We start from the raw sequence: 10,597 nt of genomic DNA, 5'->3' as shown, positions 1-10,597 counted from the left end.
TTGGCCTTTCATAAAAGACTAGTAGCTAATGGGTGGAGATGTTTTTTGTCAGATCCATGTTGTGCCAATGATCATTGGGTTAGGGAATTCTAAACAAATATTAGTGTAATGTCCATATCCAACCCAGTAATGAGGATTTGGGGAAAGGAAGTTTGTTTGGGGCAAAACAAATCTATTATATATATGGGCTGCCAGATGTTGACATGAGAAATTGTCAAGCAAAGGACTGTGCTCTAGGAAGCTGGTTGGTTGAAAGAATGTTCCGAAAAAGAGAATCCCATGGTCTTCCGCAAAAATAGTCATAAATTTGAATGAGTTCATGGGTGAGGATCGAATATCATTTACTATCATCTGTAGTTTTGCTTCTCTATCCACCAACATGACTTATGTCCTTGTTATGCAAGCTCAGATTGTAGCCTATCTCTTAGACAACATTTATTTTAATTTTTGTCGAATATTTATGATTTCTGAGATTAGACACTTTAGGAACTGAGGTGGCCCAATGCTCATGTTTCCTTCTTTGATTACAGAGTTATGCAAAAGGGTTGAGGTGGAGGAGTGCCCGAAAGACAACTGAATATCCTTAAATATACAAATTTACCCTTTAATAAGTAACGAGGGTGATATTTTAAAAGAAAAAAAAGAGGATGACTAACTTGGGCAAGTCTGTGGATGATGATATCGACTCTTGTAGTCCATCTGTAGTTGGCCTATTTGAGGACCTCTCGAGTGATATGCGAGTGGTTTTGGAGCTTCTGACTAGATTTCCCACAGGTCAAGGAGAGTACTCCACCGCTAGCCATTCCTATGTTATAAATACTTACTATGAGAGGTTTTTAGTAGGTCAAAAAAAGTAGGGGGCTACCAATTTGAGAATTGAGTGGGCCTCCTCTTCCTTAGCATGGTCACATCGAGGGCTACAGGATTCTTATCATGAGATAAAGAGAAGGGAGAAGAATATAGGCAATTTTTTCATTCGTATGTGGAAAGGGGTGAAGGGCTTGTGGAAAGTTTTGAAGACTAGAGACAGACTTCCTTCCTCGAGACCAGATTCTAATGATGAGATTCCTGCTACATGGACAAATGATAATGATCCATAGTCTGATGGTGATGATGAGGAGATTGCGAGTGAAGGCAATACTTGATGTAATTTTTTAGAGCCTCTTTAACTCTTTTTTATGCTTTCTTGATATGCAGTGAAGACACTCCAAGCTCATTAGTTGGGGGCCCATCTCCATATTTATTTCATATTTGATTTCCAGTTCTGTATTATTTAAATGTTCATTTGGATTCTTTATATTTTATTTCGACAAATTACTTTTGATTTATTTGGATTATTTGATTCAAGTTATAATATTGGGCATTTTTTATGGTGCCTATGATTAGTACGATTTGTGGATTAATCATTTTTGTTTTTCATTAACTTTTTTATTTCTCTTTTAATTTGGTATTTGACGAGCCTTTCTCTATGATAGATTGATTGATGAAATTATTAAGGGAAAATCATCGTGGTAGGCTTTCGATCTATAGATGCAGGGGGAGTCTAAGCACCTATAGAATTATAGATTTAGGATTCATATTATTCCTATGGTGAAGTCTGAGTAGTTGTAATACCTTGGGAAATTTTTCATTGAAATTTTGTGCGTAAACGTGTTGGGTTCTATCTTCTAGAATGAATAATATATTTTCTGTATGGAATATCTTAGATTATGACCCATAATTGCCTATAGTATCGAATAATCTTTTCAACTATATGTGGATCATCCAAAATGGACACCCGAGCGACGAGTTATGAATATTTCGATCGAATCGTGAATAGTGGTGAATAGTAAAATGTGTAGGAAAAAGTACTGAGGCATGGCGTATTTTTGGTACAACTTTAAATGATCATAACTCCTTGTACATAATGATTAGGGTGATCTACTAAATATCAACAGAAAGCTCTGTGAGTCCTCTTTCCAATGAAATTGGTTTCATCCAATTTGTCTATTGGAGCAAAAAGTTATGGTTGATCTACTTTAGCCTATTAAAAGCAAATTTTTGGATCAACTTCAAATGATCATAAGTCCTTATACACAATGATCTGGGTGAGATACTATATCTCAACGGTAATATAAGAGAGTCCTCTTTCTAATGAAATTGGTTTCATCCAATTTGGATGTCAGAGCAAAACGTTATGATTGATCTACTTCAGACTATCAAAATAGTCCACCAAAGGACAGATTTAAGAATTATTTGATTTTTAGGGGCATTCTGGTCATTCCCCCTAACCTAAAATCCATCCAAACCCTATATTAAAGCCTATTAGAAGCATTATATGTTATATTTCATCAAATTCCCTTAAAAAAAGAACCCTAAGCTCCTACATCAAAGTTTAAGAACCTACTGAGTTCACCATTAATTCTGTAAATTTATTCAAGATTCTAAGTTCCTAGTTCAAGAACTCCAAGAAACATCATTCGAAGGCATGATTAAAATTTCAATAACTAGTATCGATCTAAAGTTCATCATTCAAGGTATGTGGGGTTTTTCAACAAGAACTCTCTTTCGTTCTTGTACTCAAAAGTAATTTTCTTTACAAAGGCATGATTTTTATTTGATATTTACAAATTTGAAGCATGAACCCATATCTTATGATGATTATTATGAAATCTTGATATTTATGATTTTGAAAGATGAATTTACATGTGTGGAGATATAAAGCATGAATCTTGAATGATATTTATCATGATTTTGATATTTGGATCGTGAATCTCCATTGGAAATTGTGATTTTTTTGAAAAAATATGTGTTATAAGCACGTTGATGTTGAATATTTGAGATATTTTGAATGATTTGACCTTTTGGTCTTAATGGAGTTGTTTTGAACTCGAGTGTGAAAGAAATCCAAAACGTGGTTGATTTTGATAAATGGGAAGCATGATGGATCCTGATGTACATTTATATATTACTAAAATTATTTTGTTGTGGATTGTTTTTGAAATAATTTGAGCTAAGTTTGGGAGAAATCTTTAGCACCTAGTGGGAGGTATAAAGCAACCTTACTTCCCTAGAACTACATTCCCCCGTACGAGTGAGCCCGAGGCTGATTTATATAGTGATCACTAGTTTGTATAGATTTGATATCGATAGTCCTACTATAATGGCAGGGATAGTACGGCTCTCCCCAATGTGGGTTGTACGTTGGACTTTATGTAGCTCATATGGTTTATGTTGGTTATAGGATCTACCAGTGTGTGTGTGTGTTTCCTTGTGTCTATGGTTAATGGTGAAGTGATTTGAAAGTGGAATTATGAAAGTTATTCTTTTGAAAGATTTAAATGATATTTACATTATGAGAATTGATATTCTTGATGAACTTAAAGTGATTGACAAATTATATGATGACTCACATGTGTTATTGTACTTATTTCATCCTCTCATGATTATGATGATTTTCTTCAGGCTATGTGAGTCTTTCATAGATCCTGTATATTTCTTATAAATATTTATAATGATGTTGTTTATGCAACTGTATACACCCCCATATACTCGGTTCCTTTCCATGGTACTGACTCATATCTTCGGATATGGGCTATATTTCCTTAGAATGTAGGTTCAGGTGCTAAGTTCCAGGTTTGACAGTAATTCTTCGGGCACACTATTCTACATGGCTCCACAACAACAGGAAGGTGATTCAACTGCTGCCAAGATCCATGACTTTATGCGGATGAATCCACCGGAATTCTATGGGTCCAAGTCTGATGAGGATCTACGGTTGTTTTTAGAGGAGGTGCGGAAGATTACTCAGGTGATGCATGTATTTGAGGATCATAGTGTGGATTTGGCTGCGTATAGGTTGAAAGACCTTACTTATGACTGGGTTGTTTCTTGGAGGAAAGGTAGAGGTGAGGGAGTTGTCCCTACAACTTGGCAAGAGTTCCAGGATGCATTCTTGGATAAGTTTTTCTCTTTGGAGATGAGGGAGGTAAAGGTGGAAGAGTTTATGAACCTGCGACAGGGCTCTATTACTATTAGGGAGTACTATCTAAAGTTCAATCAGTTGGCGAAGTATGCTCCTGACTTAGTGGCTGATAATCGAGCTAGTATAAGTAAGTTTGTGGCTGGAGTGTCTAGTTATATGGTTAAAGAGTGTAGGTCTGCTATGATGAATATTGAGATGAATCTTTCTAGGCTGATAACTCATGTCCAATAGATTGAGGTATACAAGATTAAGGAGAGAGATAGAATAAGAGGGAATAAGAGAGCTAGGTTCGAGCAGCACGGATAGGGTCAGAATAGATCGCAGGAAGGGAGTCACCCTTATTATCAGGATCATTCATTTATGCCAACACCGTTATCTGCTAGTGCTCCTGTTCCTAGAGATAGGAAGGATACAGGTAGTAGGTCATATGCATACAGGTCCCAGTACAGTGCTGGCATTAAGCCAAATCGTCCCCTGTGTCCTAAGTGTGGTAGGGCTCATTTGGGTGAGTGTTGGGGTGAGAAAAGGGGTTGTTTCTGGTGTTGTGACATGGGTAACAGAGTTAGAGATTGTCCACAAGATGGACAAGGGCATTGTGACTATCGCCCTCAGACCCAGAATCAGACTGTTAGTACTCCAGTTCCAGCGACTCGCCCTGCCCCAGCTCAGGGTGCCTCTTCTAGTAATGTTGGCGGGCAGTGCCAGAATAGATTTTATGCTTTACTGTCCCGCCAGGAATAGAAGGACTCTCCCAATGTTGTTACTGGTATGCTTTGTATATTTCAGTTTGAATTGTATGCTTTGATGGATCCTGGATCCAGTTTCTCATATGTTACACCTTTGATTGATGTGAATTTTGAAATGAGTCTTGAGATTATTCCTAAGCCTATCCTAGTTTCTACCCCAGTGCGTGATTCGATTGTTGCCCAGAAAGTGTATAAAGAGTGTCCTGTTACCATTCTTCATAGAGTCTTATTGGCTGATCTGATTAAGTTAGACATGGTAGATTTTGATGTGATTCTGGGTATGGACTGGCTATATTCTTCTTATGCCTCTATTGATTGTCAGACCCAAGTGGTCAAGTTTCAGTTTTTGGGTGCATCTATGTTTGAGTGGTCTGGGAATTCTGTGTCACCTAAGAGTCATTTTATCTCTTACCTCAAAGCTAGAAAGCTTATTTCCATGGGGTGTATTTACTATTTGGTTAGAGTCAAAGACACTAAGTCTGAGACTCCAACTCTCCAGTCTGTTAACGTCATCAATGAGTTTTCTGATGTCTTTTTAGATGATCTCCCAGGTATATCTCCTGATAGAGAAAAAATAAGTACCCCCTCTAAGAATAGATGATTTGATTGACTAATTGCAAGGTGCAAGTTATTTCTCAAAGATAGACCTTTATTCCGGCTATCATCAACTCTAAGTTAGGGAGTATGACATCTCGAAAACCACTTTCCGAACTAGTTATGTCTATTTTGAGTTTCTTGTTATGTCTTTCGGGTTAACTAATGCCCCAGCATCTTCCATGAATTTCATGAATCAAGTTTTCAGACCATATCTGGATATGTTTGTCATAGTGCTCATCGGTGATATACTGGTGTACTCCCGTAGTGAGGATGAACATTCTGATCATCTCCAAACTGTCTTGCAAACCCTTAGAGATCACAAGTTGTTTGCCAAGTTCAGTAAGTTTGAGTTTTGGCTAAGGTCAGTTGCTTTTCTGGGTCATATCATTTCTTTAGAGGGTATTAGAGTTGATCTCCAAAAGACTGAAGCTGTTAGAAATTAGCCTAGACCTATTTCTCTGACTGATATCCGGAGATTTTTGGGTTTAGATGGCTATTACCGCCGTTTTGTTGAGGGTTTCTTCTCTATAGCATCTCCTATAACTCGGTTGACCTAAAAGAAAGTGAAGTTTTTATGGTCCAAATCTTGTGAGAAGAGTTTTCAGGAGTTGAAGACTCGACTCACTTCAGCCCCTGTTTTGACTTTACCTAATAGTGTTGATGGTTTTGTGGTGTACTGTGATGCTTCGAGAGTTTGGTTGGGTTGCGTATTGATGCAGAAGGGTAAGGTGATAGCTTATACTTCTAGACAGTTGAAACCCCATGAGAAAAATTACCCTACCCATGACCTTGAGTTGCCTGCTGTTGTGTTTGCTTTGAAAATCTGGAGACATTATTTGTATGGTGTCCATGTTGATGTTTTCACTGATCATAAGAGTCTGCAGTATGTGTTTACCCAGAGAGAATTGAATCATAGGCAGAGATGATGGTTAGAATTGTTAAAGGACTATGATATGAGTGTGTTGTACCATCCAAGCAAGGCCAATGTTGTGGTGGATGCCCTAAGTAGAGTGTCCATGGGTAGTGTTTCGCATATGGTAGAAGGTAAGAAAGAGTTGTCTCGTAATGTACATCGTTTGGCTAGATTGGGGGTTAGGTTGTTTGACTCTTCTAAAGGTAGTATAGGGTTTCAGAGTAGTTCCAAATCCTCCTTGGTTTCGGAAGTGAAGGAAAAGCAATACTTAGATGCTAGTTTGGTCAGAGTAAAGGAGTCAGTCAAGGAACAAAAAGTAGAGGTTTACTCCCAAGGGGGAGATGGTGTATTGAGATTGCAGGGTAGATTGTGTATCCCGAATGTTGATGATCTGAGATAGAGGATTATGGCTGAAGCGCACGGGGCGCGATATTCTATTCATCATGGTGCAACCAAGATGTATCGAGACTTACGGGAAATCTAGTGGTGGAGTGGCATGAAGAAAGATATAGCAGCGCTTGTAGCTAAGTGTGCAACATGACAACAAGTAAGGTTAAACACCAAAGACCTGGTGGTATGATGCAAGAGTTTAGTATTCCCACCTGGAAGTAGGGAGAGATAAATATGGACTTCGTGATTAGTTTACCTCCTTCCCGACACCATCATGATTCCATTTGGGTTGTGATTGATAGGTTGACTAAGTCTGCTCATTTCTTGCCTGTTCATACTTCATATACTGATGAGGATTATGCTAGATTGTATATCTGAGAGCTTGTCATACTACATGGAGTTCCCTTGTCTATTATTTTGGATAGGGATACTCAGTTCACTTCGTAATTTTGGATAGGGGTACTTAGTTCACTTCGAAATTTTGGAAAGCTTTTTAGAAGGGTCTTGGTACCCAAGTGCTTTTGAGTTCTACTTTTAATCCGCAGACCGATGGTCGGGATGAGCGGACCATCCAGACCTTAGAGGATATGTTGAGATCTTGTACACTTGACTTTAAGGGAAGTTGGGATGATCACTTACCGTTGATAGAGTTTGCTTACAATAACAGTTTTCACTCTAATGGTCCTGATTCGGTATTTGAGGCTATGGAAAAAGTTAAGTTGATTAGGGAAAGGTTAAAAATTGCGCAGAGTCGTCAGAAGTCATATGTGGATGTTAGAATGAGAGACCTTGAGTTTGAAGTTGGTGACCTAGTATATCTGATAATTTCACCCATGAAGGGGTGAAGAGATTCAGAAAGAAGGGGAAGCTTAGTCCCCATTATGTTGGTCCTGACAAAATTCTTAGCCGTGTTGGTAAGGTAGCTTATCAGGTTGACTTGCCTTCTGAGTTGTCCTCTGTTCATCCAATATTCCATGTCTCCATGCTTAGAAAGCATATTAGCGATGTTGTGGTAGTGGATTCCTCTGTGAGTACTGACATTCAAGAAAATCTTTCTTTTCATGAGATTCCTGTTGAAATTTTTGATTTCAGTGTCCGAAGACTAAGGAACAAATAAGTTCCCTTGGTCAAGGTATTGTGGCAAAACCAATCTGTTGAGGGTGAAACTTGGGAAGCTGAGGCAGATATACGATCCAAGTATCCGCACCTATTTTCCGCAAACTCCGATCAAGCCAAAGGTACCGTTCTTTCCTAAATCATATAGTTTTGATAAAAGTTGCAGCAGTTCAGCTATCATTTATTATGTGTTCAGCTGTAGTTTCTTGAATTTATGCATTCTATGTTGCATTTGGAGTGAGAAACGATGTGGTGATGATTCTAACAAATGGTTTCAGTTGTATGCTCTATTCCCTATCTAATCTTGGCATGTGTAGCATCATTCGATTATGAATGTTTCCAAGGGGAGATGATGTAATAACCTGGGAAATTTTTCATTGTAATTTTGTGCGTAAATATGTTGGGTTCTATCTTCTAAAATGAATTATAAATTTTCCGTGCGGAATCTCTTAGATTATGATCCACCATTGCGTATAGTATCGAATAATCTTTCCATCGATATATAGATAATCCAAAACGGACACCCGAGCGATGAGTTATGAACATTCCGATCGAACCGTGAATAGTAGTGAACAGTGAAACGTGCAGGAAAAAGTACTGAGGCCTGGCGTATTTTTTCTCCAACTTTAAATGATTATAACTCCTTGTACATAATGATCTGGGTGATCTACTATATATCAACTGAAAGCTTTGTGAGTTCTCTTTCCAATGAAATTGGTTTCATCCAATTTGTCTATTGGAGAAAAAACTTATGGTCGATCTACTTCAGCCTATCAAAGGTGAATTTTTGGATCAATTTCAAATGATCATAACTCCCCGTACAGAATGATCTGGGTGAGATACTATATATCAATGGAAAGATAAGAGAGTCCTCTTTCTAATGAAATTGGTTTGATCCAATTTGGATATCGGAGTAAAACGTTATGATTGATCTACTTCAGACTATCAAAATAGTCCACCAAAGGATAGATTCGAGAATTATTTGATTTTTAGGGGCGTTTTGGGCATTCCTCCTCACCCAAAATCCATCCAAATCCTATATTAAAGCCTATTAGAAGCATTATATGTTATATTTCATCAAATTCCCTCAAAAAGAAAACCCTAAGCTCCTACGTCCTACTTTAAGAACCTCCAAAGTTCACCATTAATTCTGCAAATTTATTCAAGATTCCAAGTTCCTAGTTCAAGAACTCCAAGAACCATCATTCAAAGGCACGATTAATATCTCAAAAATGAGTATCGATCTAAAGTTCATCATTCAAGGTATGTGAGGATTTTCAACAAGAACTCTCTTCCGTTCTTGTGCCAAAAAATAATTTTCTTTACAAAGGCATGATTTTTATTTTATTTTTATGAATTTAAAGTATGAACACATCTCTTATGATGATTATTATGAAGTCTTGATGTTTATGATTTTGAAAGATGAATTTACATGTTTGGAGATATAAAGCATGAATCTTGAATGATATTTATCATGATTTTAATATTTCGGTCGTGAATCCCCAGTGGAAATTGTGTTTTTTTAGAAAGTGTGTTATAAGCATGTTGATGTTGAATATTTGAGATAATTTGAATGATTTGACCTTTTGGTCTTAATGAAGTTGTTTTGAACTCGAGTGTGAAAGAAATCCACAACGTGGTTGATTTTGATTGATGGGAAGCATGATGGCTCCTGATGTATATTTATATATTACTGAAATTATTTTTTTATGGATTGTCTTTGAAATGATCTGAGCTAAGTACGGGAGAAATCTTTAGCACTGAGTGGGAGGTATAAAGCGACCTTACTTTCCTAGAAATACGTGCCCCTATAGGAGTGAGCTTGAGGCTGATTTATATAGTGATCACTAGTTTGTGCCGATTTGATATCGATAGTCCTACTCCGATAGAAAGTATAGGACAGCTCTCCCCAATTTGGGCTGTACGTTTGACTCCATGTAGCTTACATGGTTTATGTTGGTTATAAGATCTCCCAGTATGTGTATGTTTCCTTGTGTCTATGGTGAATGGTGAAGTGATTTGAAAGTAGAATTGTGAAAGTTATTCTTTCGAAAGATTTAAATGATATTTACATTATAAGAAATGATAATCTTGATGAATTGGAAGTGATCGACAAATTATATGATGACTGACATGTGTTATTGTACTTATTTTATCCTCTCATGATTATGATGATTTTCTTTGGGTTATGTGAGTCTTTCAAACATCCTGCATATTTCTTATAAATATTTATGATGATGATGTTTATACAACTGCATACACCCCCATATACTCAGTTCCTTTCCATGGTACTAACCTACATCTTCGAATATGGGTTGTATTTTCTCAGAATGTAGGTTCAGGTGCTCAATTCTAGGTTGAACAGTTATTCTTTGGGCACGCTATTCTACATCCTCTTTTGTGGTGAGTCCTCATGTTTTGAGGACGTGATGTCTGATGTTGATTTCACGGAATTGTTTACATTTGATAACTGAGTATGAGTCAGTTGGGGCATGTGTCAATGGCTCGCTGGTTTTATGGAGTTTCTTAGAGGCTTGTCAGACTAGTATAGATATTGGGAGTTGACTAATAAGTCGTATTTTGTTATCTTTCTGAAATTCTTTTATTCTTGGATGATGATTACTCTGTTTATATTTGAGGGTTATTTATGAAAATCCCGTTGATTTGTGTTGAACTAAATGAAAATGGCTCAAAGGGTTAGCATGGACCTACTCGTAGCCTCAAGCACAGTGTGACACTTCGGGACCCATTTTTTGGGGCATTACAGTAGCCATATTGCTTGGCCTTATGAGAGCCCAAATGTTGGATGATGGCTTTATTTAGTGCCAATAATAGTTTATTTTACATGGTAAAATATGAAGCAAGCACCTC

This window comes from Capsicum annuum, chromosome 1 (genome assembly GCF_002878395.1).
Source record: "Capsicum annuum cultivar UCD-10X-F1 chromosome 1, UCD10Xv1.1, whole genome shotgun sequence".
NCBI lineage: Eukaryota > Viridiplantae > Streptophyta > Magnoliopsida > Solanales > Solanaceae > Capsicum > Capsicum annuum.
Note: the sequence above shows the minus strand (reverse complement) of the source record.